This window comes from Hylobates moloch, unplaced genomic scaffold, assembly GCF_009828535.3.
Source record: "Hylobates moloch isolate HMO894 unplaced genomic scaffold, HMol_V3 SCAFFOLD_4, whole genome shotgun sequence".
Classification (NCBI taxonomy): domain Eukaryota; kingdom Metazoa; phylum Chordata; class Mammalia; order Primates; family Hylobatidae; genus Hylobates; species Hylobates moloch.
In genome coordinates this window covers 152,909,754-152,926,941 of record NW_026652279.1, presented here as the reverse complement: position 1 = coordinate 152,926,941, position 17,188 = coordinate 152,909,754, and the positions used below count along the sequence as shown (strand labels likewise).

The 17,188-nt window shown below is 33.1% G+C and overlaps 1 protein-coding gene and 1 non-coding gene across 2 annotated transcripts in view; both read right to left on the bottom strand.

Moving 5' to 3' along the window:
- GPC5 (glypican 5) overlaps positions 1 to 17,188 on the bottom strand; it is a 746,563-nt gene that overhangs the window by 70,086 nt on the left and 659,289 nt on the right. The gene's annotated exons all lie outside the window — the stretch shown is intronic.
- On the bottom strand, positions 15,557 to 15,682 carry LOC116467701 (U4atac minor spliceosomal RNA). Its single transcript, XR_004247907.1, has one exon. It is a non-coding gene; the product is annotated as a U4atac minor spliceosomal RNA (small nuclear RNA).

Below are 17,188 nucleotides of genomic sequence, written 5' to 3'. Positions count from 1 at the left end.
TAAAAATATTTGCAATACTTAACTGAAAAAATTTTATTCAGAATTTGTCTTGAGACTTGACATGTATTAACATAATTAATGTACCTTATAGGTAAATATTGATTATATTAAATTTTTAGAATTGGGTCAAATATGTATCTCATCTCCTCTGATAACTTAGTACAATCTATGAAATGATGCTAGAGACTAAGAAATACAGAGGTTCCGTTATCAAGTGTCATGAACTTCAAATGCCTTTTTGTTGCTAATGTTAGAATACCTCTCTAATTATCCTCTTTAGTAAACTGTGAGCTGAAAATAGTGAAGTCTTTGACATTGCAGACAGTGTCTCCAGTAAAAATTTTGCTTGAGATGAGACTCTTTCTAAGAACATTTTTTTCATCACATAAAGTATGTCACATGGTGGAATATTCCCACTTAAAGTTAACATGTACTAATATAAAGGCCTCAGCAGAATGTGTTAAGTGGATTCATTTTTGGCATTAGGTAAAGGGATCTCTCAAGCATTCTGTGGATATACAAATAAGAAAAAAATTTCAAAAGAGGCATATGCACAAAATTTTTATAACCTATTAGAATAATGATCTGGACTAAACACAAATAAGTGAACCAAAGTACAATACAATACAAAGCAAAAATAAAAAATAAACAGGAAATTTAATCCTATATGATGCAGAAACTATGTGCCAATACTCAGTGTGAACATACACTATTAGGAGGAAGTTGCTGCCGCACAAGCAGATGGCAGAGTTTAAGCAAAGCTGAAGAAGTTAGGTAGTGGTATGCGGAGGAATCACTTTGATTTTTAGCTTGGTTCCTACCCTCCTATTATTCTGGTTACCATACATTAGTGAGGTGTCTCCAGTGAGTTTCTAGGGTTACAAATACCTTCCTGCATATTAGCCTACCTTCCTTAGAACTTCTTAAGATGGGCCATTGTTTCATGATACTCAATAATTCAGGAAAATCAAGAATTGGGATTAAAATAAACCAGTGAATTACATACTTCTTTATCACAGTGTGACATAAACATACATTTTTAGACAAGTTTTCATTACTGGCCAACTATGATATCTACCCAATGTTGTGGCCAAAGTTGGAATATTCACAGTTCCCCCATACTTATGCCCTCTGTGTTTTGGTTTTCTAGATACATGCTGTTGCTTGTACTTCAAATACACTTTCCCTGTATCTCTGTCAATTCACGTCTTTCTCAAAAAGAGCAGTCAAATGGCTCCTGTACTAAATCTCTAAACATATATTATTTATCCTGCCTTGACATTTTTACCAATTCCTGTTCTCATTATAAGCTGTGGTATCCGACTTTCACTTCTCTTCCTCTAACACCCCTGACTTTTCTTACCACATTGTCTACATAGCTCAATTTCATGCAGGTTGTCCACTCTTGCTCTCTCCTCCATCTACAGTGATTTGGCTTCTGCTCCCACTGTTCACAAAACTTGTGTCCTCAATGTATTCTCTCACGATGTTTCAGCCTTGGGCTGACCACACACCAGCTGTTCACAAAATTTGTGTTGAACTGAATGACACTCAAATCGATAAATAAAGGGAAAAAAGGGAACAGAAGGGGAAGCAAACACATGTTTCTTCACATGATGGCAGGAAGGAGAAGTGCCGAGCAAAGAGGGAAAAGACCCATATAAAACCATCAGCTCTCATGAGAACTCACTATCACAAGAGCAGCAGGATGGCAGTAACAGCCCCCATGATTCAATTACCTCCCACTGGGTCCCTCCTACCACACATGGGGATTATGGTAACCACAATTCAAGATGTGATTTGGGGGGGACACAGCCAAACCATATAGTGCTACAACTGACTTCACTGTAAATGAGATTGTAACGGGTAGCTCCATAGTATTTGAACCAAACAGTATACAGAGACCTCAAGAAGGTGAAGAAATATTTGTCTTGGTATACATGGTATACCATCAATAATGAAACTCAGGAAGATTCATGGAGGAAAGTCGTCACCCTGCAGCAGGCAATTATATCTAAACCAGCGAGATATGAACAGTGAGAAGAACTAGACCAAAGATACGGACTGTATGACATAGAAAGTCCAATATTAAAGACACAGAAGGCCCTACATGCTTGATTAATGCCTTGGAAACCCTGAAGACCAGATCAGAAATCTGTATGTAAAATGATGCTTCCTGGATAAGGTTGAGAGAAAAAGAAAGCTTATTGGGTTCAATTAGAAACCAGGACAAGCTATGGCCATCTGGCTTTTCTGTTGCAAAAGCAGGGCTTAAATCTACATCTTTCTATAGTTATGAATAAGCAAACTGATTTTGAACAATCATCTAACTTAACAAAATATTCAGAATTCAAAAATAATGTGCTTATGAAAAGAATTTAACACAAGAAATATGAAAATTAGGAAATTTCCCCTTTTTTACACTAAAAAAGATAGAAGAGCCATGACTTTTTAAAAAACTAGAGCAGTAAGCTTGTAGAGGGAAAAGTGATGGTGAAAAATACAGTCATGAAAAAGAGGTAGGTTTAAGTAAGATGAGAAAACGCAAGCAAATCCAAAATCCCAAATAAAATAATTTTGCCTTAAATTGTATTAGGTTTAATATTAGACTGCTGTTTTCTTTTGTCGGTTTATGTCGGATAATTTTTGCTCTTTTGATTTATTTTAAAAGTAACATTAACTCTTGGTTGGTCATGGTGGTTCATGCCTGTAGTCTCAGCACTTTGAGAGGCCCAGGTGGGCAGATCACTTCAGGGCAGGAATTCAAGACCAGCCTAGCCAACATAGAGAAACCCCACCTCTACCACAAAATAAAAAAATTAGCTGGGTGTGGTAGCACATGCCTGTAATCCCAACTACTCAGGAGGCTGAGGAAGGAGAATTACTTGAGCGTGGGAGGTGGGGGTTGAAATGAGCCGAGATCACGTCACTGCACTCCAGCCTGGGCAACAGGGTGAGACTCTGTATCAAAAAAAAAAAAATTTAGTGGCCAGGCACAGTGGCTCACGCCTGTAATCCCAGCACTTGGGAGGCTGAAGTAGGCGGATCACAAGGTCAGGAGTTCGAGACCAGCCTGGCCAATATGGTGAAACCCCATCTCCACTAAAAATACAAAAATTAGCTGGGCACGGTGGTGCATGCCTGTAGTCCCAGCTACTTGGGAAGCTGAGGCATGAGAATCCCTGAACCCAGCAGGCGGAGGTTGCAGTGAGCCGAGATCATACCACTGCACTCCAGCCTGGGCAACAGAGGGAGAATCTGTCTCAAATAATAATAAGAATAATAAAATTAAAATTAACACAAAATTAGCCAAAAATTCTTTAAAAAATAAATATATTTATATATACATTTTATTTATTTATTTATATATACATTTTATTCATTCGCTATATATACATTTTATTCATTCATTAATAAAATGATCATTTTATTAATCATTCATTCAATAAAATAAATTCATTATATATATTTTATATATAAATAAAACATATGAATAAAATTTATTATTTTATATACAAATATGTATATAAATACCTATAAATACATATAAATAATATATACATATATGTATATAAAATTTACATGCACAAATAATATATAAATATATGTATAAAATAATACATTTTAGTCATATATATAAAATATTTATATATTATATATAATGAATTTGTTTTATATATATATGAATAAAATGTATTATTTCCATTAGGGATTTAAAAGGCACATTGGATAAAAAAAATTATGTCTTTTCTCTTGAAAAAACATATAAATTTAATGATGTATTTTTGGCCTTTGATTAAAAATAATTAAATTTTATCTGGAAGGATAAATATTAGAAATACTCAAAGAAATTTAGCAGAAGGATAAGCATCATTTTGGAATGACAATAAAGTAGGGCTGCACAAGTGGAAGAATGGACATATAAATGACTTTTTAATGATAGATTTGGTATTTCAAGTTAGAGGGATAAGAAAAGTTTACTCAGCAGATAATGCAGGAACCAGGGTAACTGGCTAACTATTTGGAACAAAATAAAGTTAGATCCCCACTTTATGTATACCTTAAAATAATTGCTTATAGAACAAGAGATTTTTTGCTTTTAAAAAATTTTGGAAGAAAATATAGATAAATAGTTTATCGAACTTGAGTTGAAGAATGTATTCAAAAACTAAAATTCAAGAAGAATCTATATGATTGTCCAGCTAACTTTTGAATTGTACTTTTTAATAAATATTTGTAACAAAACATTAAAAAGGAGACTACAGAAAAAAATAATTGACAATTTTTTTTTTGACAGAGTCTCTCTCTGTTCAGGTTGGAGTGTAGTGGCACAATCTTGGTTCACTGCAGCCTCCGCCTCCCGGGTTCAAGCAATTCTCCTGCCTCAGCCTCCAGAGTAGCTGGGACTACAGGTGCATGCCACCACACCCGGCTAATTTTTGTATTTTTAGTAGAGACAGGGTTTAACTATGTTGGCCAGGATGGTCTTGATCTCCTGACCTCGTGATCCGTCCACCTCAGCCTCCCAAGGTGCTGGGATTACAGGCATGAGCCACCACTCCTGGCCAACAGATTTCATTTCATCTATAAAGTTCTATAATGTGTTTCACAATAAAATAAAAAGATATTATGCAAACCAGACAAAATTTTGCAAGATATGTGATAAACTAAACAATACGTAGAAAGTTATTTCACCTCAGTAAGAAAATAACTATAAATAGAAGGATAAAATCAATGAATAGTAACAAAAGTATAGGAGATCAGAGAAAAAGTATTTGACAGAATGAAAGAAAAAAAATGGATATTTTAGGATAAGTGGTCCGAGATGCATTCATGTGTTACTTCATTAGCTTGTATATATTTAATGTATTCTATATGTGTTCAACAATTGATGTAGATTCAAAAACAAAAAAAGTATTAGTTTAGTAAGGAGATATACAACAACAAAAATTTCCTATAAAAGGGGATTACAATAGTGAAAGTATCTAGAAATCTAATTTTAAAAAGTGGTGCTAATTATCTGGGATCATCTGGGAAGACCTCATTTAATAGAACATTTGAGTAGGCACTTGAGTATGAAGATAAATTTTCGGGCAGATTAATAACAATGGGGAGAGTTTTCAGGGCAGACGAGATGACTTTTATAAAAAGAGGAAAGCATGAAGTTTATGTAGCTTGAAAAGTGTGTTGTATTCAGGTAGTAATGCAATGACTCCATCATTCTTGTATTTTTTATTGGAGGCTCTGAGGAAAGGTCAGCTTCCAAGTTTGTTCAGATTGTTAGTCACACTTAGTTCCTTGTGTAGGTAGTATTGCAGTCCCCATTTCCTTGCTGGCTGTCAGCTGGGGCCAGCCTTTGCTCCTAGAGACTCTCTCTGTTCCTTCTTATGCTTTATTCATGGCCCTCTCCAGCAACGCTAACATTTCAAATATTTCTGCCTTTCCCTCCTGCCCCATCTCTCAGAAATCAACTGGAGCATGGTCTCAGCTTTTAAGGGCTCATAGTGATTCAATTGGACTCATATACAGTCCTCCTTCTAATATTATTCATAATTCTAACTATAAAGTCTCTTTTGTCAGGTAATACAGTATATTCAGGTCTCACGGATTAAAGTGTGAACATCTTTGGGGGCTTTTATTCTGCTTGCAACATTTACTTAGAGTATAAATTCAAGATATAAGGCAGAATCTCATGCGCAAAAGAAAGTACTATTTTGAACATGCCGGTGGGAATCCTAAATGGGAATTCTACCCAGATTTGGCAAAAAGTCAAGGCTGAAGAAATAATTTGATAGTCATGATCTTACACATTTTGTAAATGAAGCCATTATTATATATGAGAGGGTTAGCATTCACCCAGGGAGACTCCAAGTCAGTTTACAAAGTTAATATTCTATGGCATGTTCAATAGTAGTACCACCTTTTATTCAACTGGATATTAGCCTGGGGTCAAGATTAAAAAGAAAGAAATATAACTATCTCTATATGGAGATGCCATGAGGTATAAAGCATTTGTATATAGATGTATATCTAGAAATATTTATGCATATAGAAAATCCCAAGGAATACACACACACACACACTACACACACACACACACACACACTACACGCACACACGCACACATTAAGATGATAAAGCTGTGATATTTTTAGGCATAACTTTGTAGTAAGATGTTACATCAGCAATAGGAAACTAATATAGCAAAGTACCCAAAACAGTATAAATAATCTTGAAACGGACAATTTTCTACCGAACTATATTAATTCAATGTTGTTCCAGCATAAAGATAGACATATAAATTTAATGAAATAATATTGAGCATCAATAAATAAACCTCATATTTATGAGCAATTGATTTTTGAAAGGATGCCAAGAAAATTCAATGGGGAAATAGTATTCTTGTCAACAAATAGTGTTGGGACAACTGTACATAGGCATGCAAACAAATGAAGTTGGATTCTGACCTTATGTTACACACAAAATTGATCAAAACCTAAATGTAAGACCTAGAAGTAAAAAGCTCATAGAAGAAAACATAAGCAAAATCTTCATGACTTTAGATTAAACAATGGTTTCTTAGATATGACACCAAATTACAAGCAACAAAAGAAATATTATATTATATTATGCTTATAATATTATATTGTGCACTGAGTTGCATCCTTTTTAAGGACAAATATCATGCTGTATGAATTATACCTTAACTTTAAAAAGTACAATAAATTAAAAACAAATTAAGTTTTTTCAATAATGCAATATTGTTTTAATATCACAAAATCAATTATTGTAATTCACTATATTAACAAGCTGAAAGAAAATCTTATCTCAATGGATACAGAAAATATTTTTTAATATGCAAGCTAGGAATAGAATGGAATTTATTTAATCTGATGAAAGATAATCATAAAATCTTACAAAAATATTATAATTAATAAGGAAATATGGAAAGCTTTCCTTATGGGATCAGAAACAAGATTCTCTAGTCAATTCAATACGAAAAAAAAAAGTAAGAATTAGCAAGAAAGAAATACGCTGGTCATTATTTGCTAATGACATTATTGTATATGTAGAAAATCTAAACTAAAATGTTAGAACTAATAACTAAATATAGCTATCAGGATCACTGGTTAAAATATGAGCACAAAAATGTCTATTTTATTTCTTACACTACCAATAACCAATTATAAAATAACATTTTACAAATATATCATTTAGAATCAATATTTTGTTAATTTCATAAAATTAACTGGAAAGTTTTTCTTTTTAAATATATTTTCAAAACTTGAACAATTCTTCAAGTCAGTTAAATGGTTTTAAATATTTCTATCCTGCAACAACAAGGTTCAATCTGCATGTGATAATGGATATCTCTACTGATATTAGAACTATCCCATTATTGAAAACCATTTTAAATATAAATGGCAGGCACCTAAGAATGATCTAATTTCCTGTGGTCTTCCTTTAAAAAAATTTTCCAAAACAGGCAAATCTTTCTGTCTCCCTCTCTCCCTTTCCCTTTAAAAAGTAACACAGGCTTATTTTTAAAGTTGCAATCAAAACAGACATGTAAAAAGTAGAAAATTAAAATGACCCATCATGCTTGTCTTAAAATTAACTACTGATAATATTTTGGTGTATGTTCTTATATGTGTTTTTATACTGTGTGTTTATACATGTGGTTATGAATATATGTTCACAAGTGAGGGTATATAGACACATACACACATACATGTATGAGACAGAGATATAGGCAGAGACAGAAAGGCAGATTATTGCCTTTATAATATGCATGCTATTTTAAAATTGCTTTCATTTCTGAATTTACACAGCATATACAACTTGATAAATACAGTAATTAGAAATCCAAGAGTTATTTGCATACTTACACATCTCTGAAATAACTTCCTATGTACAGATAAACATTAACCACAATTACCTACACATGTTGCTTGGAATTTTTTCCTCCAGCTATCACGTTAAAGCGATGACTGACACCTGTTTGCATACTATTTGAGAATTTAATATTTGGTTGAAATTCTCTGATCCTAAAACCTACAGCTTGGAAATACACATTTTGTTTGCATACACAAGGGATGTTGCACGCATACCAGAATTAAAGAATTACAATTAGTTGGTACCCAGCTTGCATTCTTGAGCAATCTTTGTAAATACTATTTTTCTTATTAACACTGCCTTCTGTTCTCATTAAGTTTCAACAGAGTACTCTAAGTAATTTAAAACATATTGTTCCTTCATTTAAATAGGCAATTTCCCTCTCAACAAATGCCTGGACCTTATCATAAGGTGTGGAAATGGAGCAAATAGTCCCAAATATTTTAACCAGCTATATAAACTTTTTCAATGCTTTTATAGGATGTTTAAAATAACAAGAAAGACTTTGTTCTCATGATTTTCACCAACAGTGGTTACAAACAGTCTTCTTCTTTACTACGTTTGAATGGCATATTTCACTTCATATATCCTTTACTTGCGGCTACAGCCTTAATATTGCTAGGGGAAAAAGCTTACCTAGCTCAGTGTTTGTAAATGTCAGCTAGGCAAAAGATATTTGGAAGCCTATAAATGTTCACCTTTCTAACATTTGCTTAAAGCTATCTGGAATTAATGTTCTCCTCTTTCCTCTCCTCTCACCTCAAGAAAAAAAAAAATCTGTATACAGAAGTTGACACAAAATATATTAAATAAGGTTGGTATTCAGCCCTCTTGCATTCAAGCAAGAATTACACATGTATGTAAAACAGAAGAAAATATCTTGATAGTATTCCGTACCCTTGCTGTCAAATTACCCTTTGATATGTCTGCAATTTTCTCAGTAAAACACATTTTGTTTATTTTGTATTAGGAGCAAGCTCTTGCATGTCTACCAGGATTTATTTGCCTGGTAAAGAAGCACTACACTGAAACAATGAATATAATGTGCACTTTGCTATGGTTTTAATGTTCCCTTCAAAACTCACATGAAATTTAATTGCCATCTGAACACTATTAAGAGCTGAGGACTTTAAGAAGTCATGCAGGCTGTTTTTTTTTTTTTTTTTTTTTTTTTTTTTTTTCCGGTTTGTTCTATCAAAACCTAATTTAACAAAATCTGAGCAAATCATCTACTTCCTTTCCTAATATCCGCATTTTCACTACTCTCTCCTTCAGTCACAATGGTCTATTCCATCATCTAAAATCCATTTAGTAAAGATTTACTGAATCCCTTCTCTGTATAAATCACTTTATAGGATCTGAGTAAAGATACAGTGATTAGCTTATGGCAGGCCTTGTCCTTTAGCATGACAAGAGCAACTTTTCCTATTTTCAAGAGCTTGAGTATTCTGTCACTAATAGATCTAAAACTATCCAAGTTTACCTAACCGACATTTTTCCTTAAACTTCTGCCTCCCTTTTACAAAACTTCAAAAAAGAATTCCCAATTTAATCATGCTGTTAAAACAGATTTTCTCATCATCCCCTAGTTACATAAAGTACAATCTCCTTAGCTCATACTTAAAATAATATCTTTTCAACCCTTGAATATTGTTACCATTATCTCAAATGATCATATAGCTACTGTCTTTCAGGCTATTCACAATATAATAATTTGAATATGCAAAACACCATGGAACTTAAATAAAAAGTAACTAACCTACCCTAGTCCCCTCAAAAATCAATTAATAAAATTTGTAATTTCAACAAATATTTTTGAATATTTAAATATCAGAAACAAAACTGGATAAATGGAAACACAAAATAGATAAAGGATTTGGTAAATTAATTCAACATGCAATTTTGAAAATGTAAATTTAATTTTTACTTAAATGATTTTTCAAAATGTAACTTATTAATAAAGGGCATTGTCAGAAAATTTGAGTCTTTTAGGAGTCAAAACATCCGTTTGATCTAAAACTAGGAGACACAGAATGATAAGAACATATGAAGTTTTAGCTAAATAGCCATGAATTTTAAGTTAATTCTCTATTGGTTTAGAGTACTCATTTACACACTAATATTCAGCTTTAGGAATTTAGGGACTCATTAACTTTGCTAAACATGGAATTTAGGGTTTTTAAAAAACTAATTATTTCTTTACTATTTTTATAACCAAGTATACTCTTCTCATTACTTACAAAGGACAAATCTTCACCAAGCCCCAACCCCTGCAGTTAGGGAAGTAATTTCATTCAAGCATCCCTTAAAAGCAATTATTTATGCTCTCTGCAGAAATTGGGGTAAATTTGTTGTAGTCCCATTTATTTTCTGGAGATTAGAGATTACATGAAAAATAATTTGAACACTTGATAGATAGACTCATAACTATTTGGTTAATACATTTTTAAAAAGTAGAGCAAAAGTGAATGATCCCAACCACATATCAAAGAGAATTTGATCTAATTTAACTGAACTTTCAGTTGCTCTCAAACTGCTATCTTGATTTTTGAGAACACTGATCTGGGAGCTTCTTTCTGCATTATCAAAACTTTCAGAACCAAAATTATGATCAATACAATTGGTTTTATTGAGAATTATGCTGATTGTTGTATTCATAGGAATTACTTTAATTGTTGTTTTCATGCTCTCTGCATAAAAAAAGGATTATTTAAATCGGTGGTAAACACTTACATATTTGAAGAAACACTCCTCTAGGTATCTTCTCTACCTGATATGTTCTATCTTTGAGTAATATGCATCTTTTATTCTGTCATAATTATTGCAACTCAGTTGCCTCTGAGTTTTTTTTGTTTGTTTGTTTGTTTTTGTTTTGAGACGGAGTCTCGCTCTGTCGCCCAGGCTGTAGTGCAATGGCGTGATCTCGGCTCACTGCAACCTCCGCCTCCCAGGTTCAAGCAATTCTCTTGCCTCAGCCTCCTGAGTAGCTGGGATTACAGGCGCCTGCCACCACGCCCAGCTAATTTTTGTATTTTTAGTAGAGACAGGGTTTCACCATGTTGATCAGGCTGGTCTTGAACCCCTGACCTTGTGATCCACCCGCCTCAGCCTCCCAAAGTGCTGGGATTACAGGCGTGAGCCACTGTGCCAGGCCGCCTCTGGGCTTTTAAAATCTCTAAGCTTCTCCTGTTTCAAGTTTCTTTATAACAGTGCTTGTCAACCTTGGTTGCACTATCCAAACGTCCAGCCTGGACCCCAGACCAATTACATCAGAAACTCTAGGGGGCGACGCAGATATTGGTAATTTTTAAAACTCTCAGGTGGTTTATATGCACTTACATTTGAAAAACACTATTTAGAGTGAGAAATAATCTGAGGCTATTTTATAAGTTTCTTATTAATAGCCTAACATATTACAAGTGGCAAAATGGCATCAGTGAACGTTTTGGCTATAAATAGAGTTACATGTTTTATTCTAGCACTGCTGAAATAGTTTTGTAAAACCTTTGTGTCTATGTCCCTATACTTAGAAATCTGAGACATTAAATGGTGATAAAGAACTCTTAGCTATATTTATTCCAAAGCTGGAGCATGCTTCTTCTGATTTAAAAATGGCAGCGCTCTCTCTCTCTCAGCCAAATTTGTTCATTTAATTATATACCTAAAACGATCACAATTTGAACAAAAGTGTCACTCTTAAATAATGAAAACATTAATAACTTTCAGTAAATAAGAAATTATAGATGCCATTTATTTCAAGCAATTTATTAATACATGGAATTCCTAAGAGCATCATTTCTCATGAATAATGCCTTTACATGAACTCTTAAGTATTAAACTTTTGATGCTAACATTTATGGTACCCGAAACTCCTTCATGTCATATCATTAAGCATTTTAGCTTACTAGTCAGGAAAACTCCCTTTTATGGCTCATTATAGCTCAAAAGAGAACCATCTGATTTTGATCTCACCTTCAAATTTCAGCTTTAAGTTCTTATTTATTTATTTATTTTAAATCTGCTGCAGAGTTAATTTTCAAAACTCTCTCTTGGTTTATTTTGTCAGTAATTTATTTCTTGGGCCCAAAGCATGGTAGGAGCAAATAATACATGTTTCCTTCATTAATAATGAGCAAATAATTTCTCAGAAGGTTTCGCTCTCATTTTTATCCTTACTATAACATACTCGGTAGGCCCAGAGTGATTTTGATTTGGACAATCACTTTGTCATTTTCCTTAGTGGAACAGTGGGACCTATTACTCTGAGATTTCAAAAAATACTTCACCATGACATTTTAAGTTAGTAAGAAATAAAATTAAGAGAATGTGATTATTAATAATGATGTAAACCCAACTGGTCTTGGAAATGCAGTGAATCTCATGGCTATCTGATTTATGGGACTTGGTTTCATGACATTCACCCATAAACCTAACCTGAAATTGTATTTGATTAGCTGTTGGTGCCAGGTTGCTAGGATCTGAATAACAATGCAAATTTGATGTATTCTGTTTAAGTCAGTGTTACTTTCCATTTGGTAAGGAGGAGCAAGTCAAGAATTTATCTCCTGCAGAGTCTTTCTTGATTTGCTTCTGAAAGTAGAATTGACCACCCTCTTACTATCTCTCCTTCATGTGCAGATTTATATATTAAAGAGCCCTTATGAAAAATCATTTTTCTTGTCTTCCTCCCCAAACTTCAAGGGCAGTGATTTGATCTGACTCATAACTGTTTCTCCAGCAATTAGAGGCTCCCACTAGGTGCTCAATAAATGTTTGCTGAATGTTACACTGCATATAAATTTTTCTTAAACAATAAGGAATAAAAGGAAACTATTTCAATTCTCCTTGGAACATGAGATTGGAATTAGATCACAAACCATTATAGCATTTGAGACTTACTACCTGATTATAAAAACATTAATATGCACCTTGATAGTCCACATTATTCACCAAACCCGAAAGTTTAGTTTACTGTTTTACAAAACCAAATTCACCCACACATTTACTGCCATTACGCATATTCAGTTAATGTTCAGATACACATGTCGAACTCAAGGGAAATATCTTAAATAATAATAGTTTCATTGGAATAAAACTTGAACTTTCTATAGTAGTAACTATTTTATGAGATTAGGCAAATTTCTTGTTACTGTATAAAAAATGACAACATCCATTAATAGCCAAACTTAGTGTAAAAGAAACACTCTGATTTATTTTTAGCAGTGTTTGGAAAATCTCACAAAGTTAGCTTTAAGTAACCAAATATAAACTTGCAAATAGAATAAACCAATGCAAATGAATGTAAGAACAGTATTTCTTAGCAAGCAATCTAAATAATTTATATAAAGTATATTAATAAGTCTTATAGATGAAAATCCATCCTCTATCACCTTATCAATAGTTATATAATCAGTAGTTATTAACTAATAACAAAATGACATACGGAATGATGAGAGTTTAACCCCCCCATAAAACAAGCAAGCATAATTAATAGCTGTTCCTTTCCTAATCATCTTAACATTTTTCTTTCTTTGACATCATTACTTGATCTTTTCAAAGTAAGAAAGCTTGGAAAGTCTGGAATTCTCTTAACATGAAAACAGAAGCATTGTTTAATGGATGTCATTACTTGAAAACATGTTAGTTAAACAGAGTGGTAAATTATTGCTATTCTTAGCAAAATAGAATAGTAGGGACGAAGAAGATCTTATAGTCTACAGTTTTATTTTGTTAAGAAAAACTTTTTTCCTTATTAAATATGCAGCATATCAACATATGGAAATAAATGGAAATGGATGAGGCCCACAGGCTTATTTGCTGACTCATTCTTTCAGTTTTAGTAATGGAACCTAAGGGATAGCTATAGGGAAATGAAACTTCAGGGAACAAACATGTCTTCATGGACACAGCCAAAGTCTTCCATTCCCCAAGACAGCATGACTGTTCTGTGGTCACAGAGTCCATTTACAGCAGAATATACTGCATGCCCATGAGTAAATTATGTTTCTATTTAATATTTCTAGACAATATTTAAAGCATAATCCCTTATGGGAATTATTATTAACTTTTAAAACTTAATTTCAATAATTTAGTTCCCATAAAATAGAAATGACATTATTTTTCCTTACTGTTTGAATTCTTCTTTCCTATCACTGAATAAGATGGCTACCTATGTAAATGCACTAAATTTCTTAGCATTTGCATGTGCTTTGCAAATAAAGCTGTCTAAAACAAATTCTATAACTCAATTTCTGGTTTTGTTGTAAACCGTATACTAGTTAATAGCATAGCACACCTGATTTGACTTGGCATTTTCAAAATTGATTTATTGCACTCTGTAAAACCAATTAGCTCTAATCTTGCAAATGCAATAGGTTTCTCTTGCCATGATTATTATTATGCAACCTATAGATATGTTATGTCATCTCTTGGTTTATATAATTGTGATTTGCCATTCATTTCCAAGAGAAAACATATCCCCAAAGCAATAGGTTCTGCCATTTTCTATTGACAATGAAGTGCTATATATTATCTTAACAGCAACCACGTTACAAAGAGGGGTCTATACAAACCACCATACTCCAAATCCAGAAGTAATTCCTGGGGAGGAACTGATGTGTCTTTAATGTTTAGCAGGCAATGTCTTAGAATTTAAACACAAATAGCCTCGAGTTTGTGGTTTGCTTCTATTGCCTATGGATAGCTGCAAAGAACAGGCTAAACATGATGGATTTCCTAAAGGTTTTCAGAATATGCTGAATAATTAAGTAGGGTTGGTGACAATTTAGGCTGTATTAAGTAAGGTAATGACATCTCTTTCTGTTTTCTTTAATAATTTCTATTCTCAAATTGTAATTCCTTTTTTAAAACCGACAACAGCAATTTGACAAGCATCGTATGTAATTACACTTCACCTTTTTATTCAATATGCAATGTGTTCTGTTCATTCACAATAAAACTACATAGATTACTATCCTGGATAGCTATTTCATAGCCATATTAGCAAGTTATTTTGATATATGTCTTTTGTTTTCTGTGTCATTATCAAGTAAGAAAGAACTCTGAGAATTCTATATCTTGTTTTGCTGTTGATGAGAACCCTAATTAACTTACACTTAAAGAGATTTTAGAAGAATACCAACATACGTTTCTCTGAGATTCCTCTTAGATTATCAAGAGGCAAAAAGGTGAAATAATGGGAAATCAAATTTTAAAAAATCCTTCATCTTTATACTGTATATGGTTATATGAAGAAAATTAAATCAAATAATTTTAGGATAAGCTAAAATGTTTTTAATTTTTATTTCAAATTTCAAAGGTAGAATGAATTATATTCAATACAAAAGGCATCTACTATTACTACAATAACTACATTTTAATCAATAATTCATGTCTTTATATTTACATAAATTCCACCCATTTTCTCATTATACTACTGCAAGCTTCTTTGTATAGGACTTCGATGCTTTTAAAGAGCAATAAATAACAAAAATGAAGAATACATATTAGACCTGAAAAAATCATATCAACACTCTATATGAAATGTATTTATATTAATAAAATAATGAAATTCAACATAAATATGAAAATCTCCTTTTTATAAAATGAGCAACTTATGTGAACTTTAAAAATATTTTTACAAGTGTTTTTTTTTTTCATTTTTTAAAATAATTGCACCAAGGTAAAGCAAAGCTCTAGTTGATGTGGGCATGTCGTGTAGGCATTAGCAGTACAGCCCGCATTATGCACTCATTGGACAGTAGTGCAACCCCAAGGAAAGGATGGTTTACTTATGTGAACTTAACTTAAAAATATACTTATACCTCTATGCAAAAGTGAGTCTCCCAGCTAAGAAAACATATTTTATATTTGGCTGCAGTGGTAAACAAATCACAACTAGGATGATGTTTTCTAAATATTATTTATGGTAATGAAATATAGAAACATCTTAAAAGTCAATCTTGGCTAAATAAAAGTACGTACTTATAAAGGAAAACTATCCTCCAGTCATTATAAGTGACATCATGTATTGACATGGAAAGATCTCAATAATATACTATTGAGTGAATTTAAAAGATTATACACAAAAGCATATCTGTATATTCTATTTGATATAAAATAATTCTAGGGTATAGGTATATATAGGAAGAGATGGCTATATGTATATCTTCAACATAAATAATGGTTGCCTTTGGGCAGCAGGATTGATACTGATATATATTCATTGATATTCAACATTGAATATCTATTTCTTGGCCAAGTGCTAACAGCACTGATGATCTTTCTGCAATGACTCTCAATCTTTTTGTTTATTTGTGCAAATTTATAAGGTACATGAGAAAATTTGTTACTTCTATATAATGGGTAGTTACCCTCCAGATGTGTGCTGCATTGTTGAGACTATTTGTGGTCTTTTCATCTAAGACATTTTAACATGACATAGATATGAATATATTCTGAGCAGCTACAGCCAAGTAATAAATAATCCCTCTGTGATTACTCCCTAAATCTGCACAGGAAAAAGCAGTATACAGTACAGTTCAGTAACAACCACATATCCTAATGGTCAACTGTTCTTAGATAAAATGTACAGTTTTATGAGAACAGAGCAAGGTAATTCAAGTTTTTTATGAGCAAAAGTGAAGAGACGTAAGATAATTATAAAAACATGATACAGCGCAAAACAATTGCAAAGGCTCAGAGTCAATGGTTGTCTAATTGGGATGAAAGAAGACCTTAACATTTGCTCCAATCTTTGTGTAAGGAAATAAATCTAAAGACCCAATTCTAGCCGAGCACGGTGGTTCACGCCAGTAATCCCAGCACTTTGGGATGCTGAGAAGGGAGGATCACCTGAGGTCAGGAGCTCAAGACCAGCCTGGGCAAGCTGGAAAAACCCCGTCTCTACTAAAAATTCAAAAATTAACTGGGTGTGGTGGCGGGCACCTGCAATCCCAGCTACACGGGTGGCTGAGGCAGGGAGAATTGCTTGAATCCAGGAGGTGGTGGTTGCAGTGAGCTAAGATCGCACCAATGCACTCCAGCCTGGGTGACAGAGCAAGACTCCATCTCAAAAAAATAAAAAAATAAGTAAATAAATAACCCAATTCTAATGTAAACTGCAGACTTTGAGTGATAACAGTGAGTCAACGTAGATTTAAAATGTAAATGTTGGTTAAAAAATCGTACCACTCTGGTGTGGGATGTTGATAGTGAGCAAGGTTGTGCATGTGCAGGGATGGGCTGTATGGAAACTCTTTGTATGTTCCACACAATTTTGCTCTCAAACTAA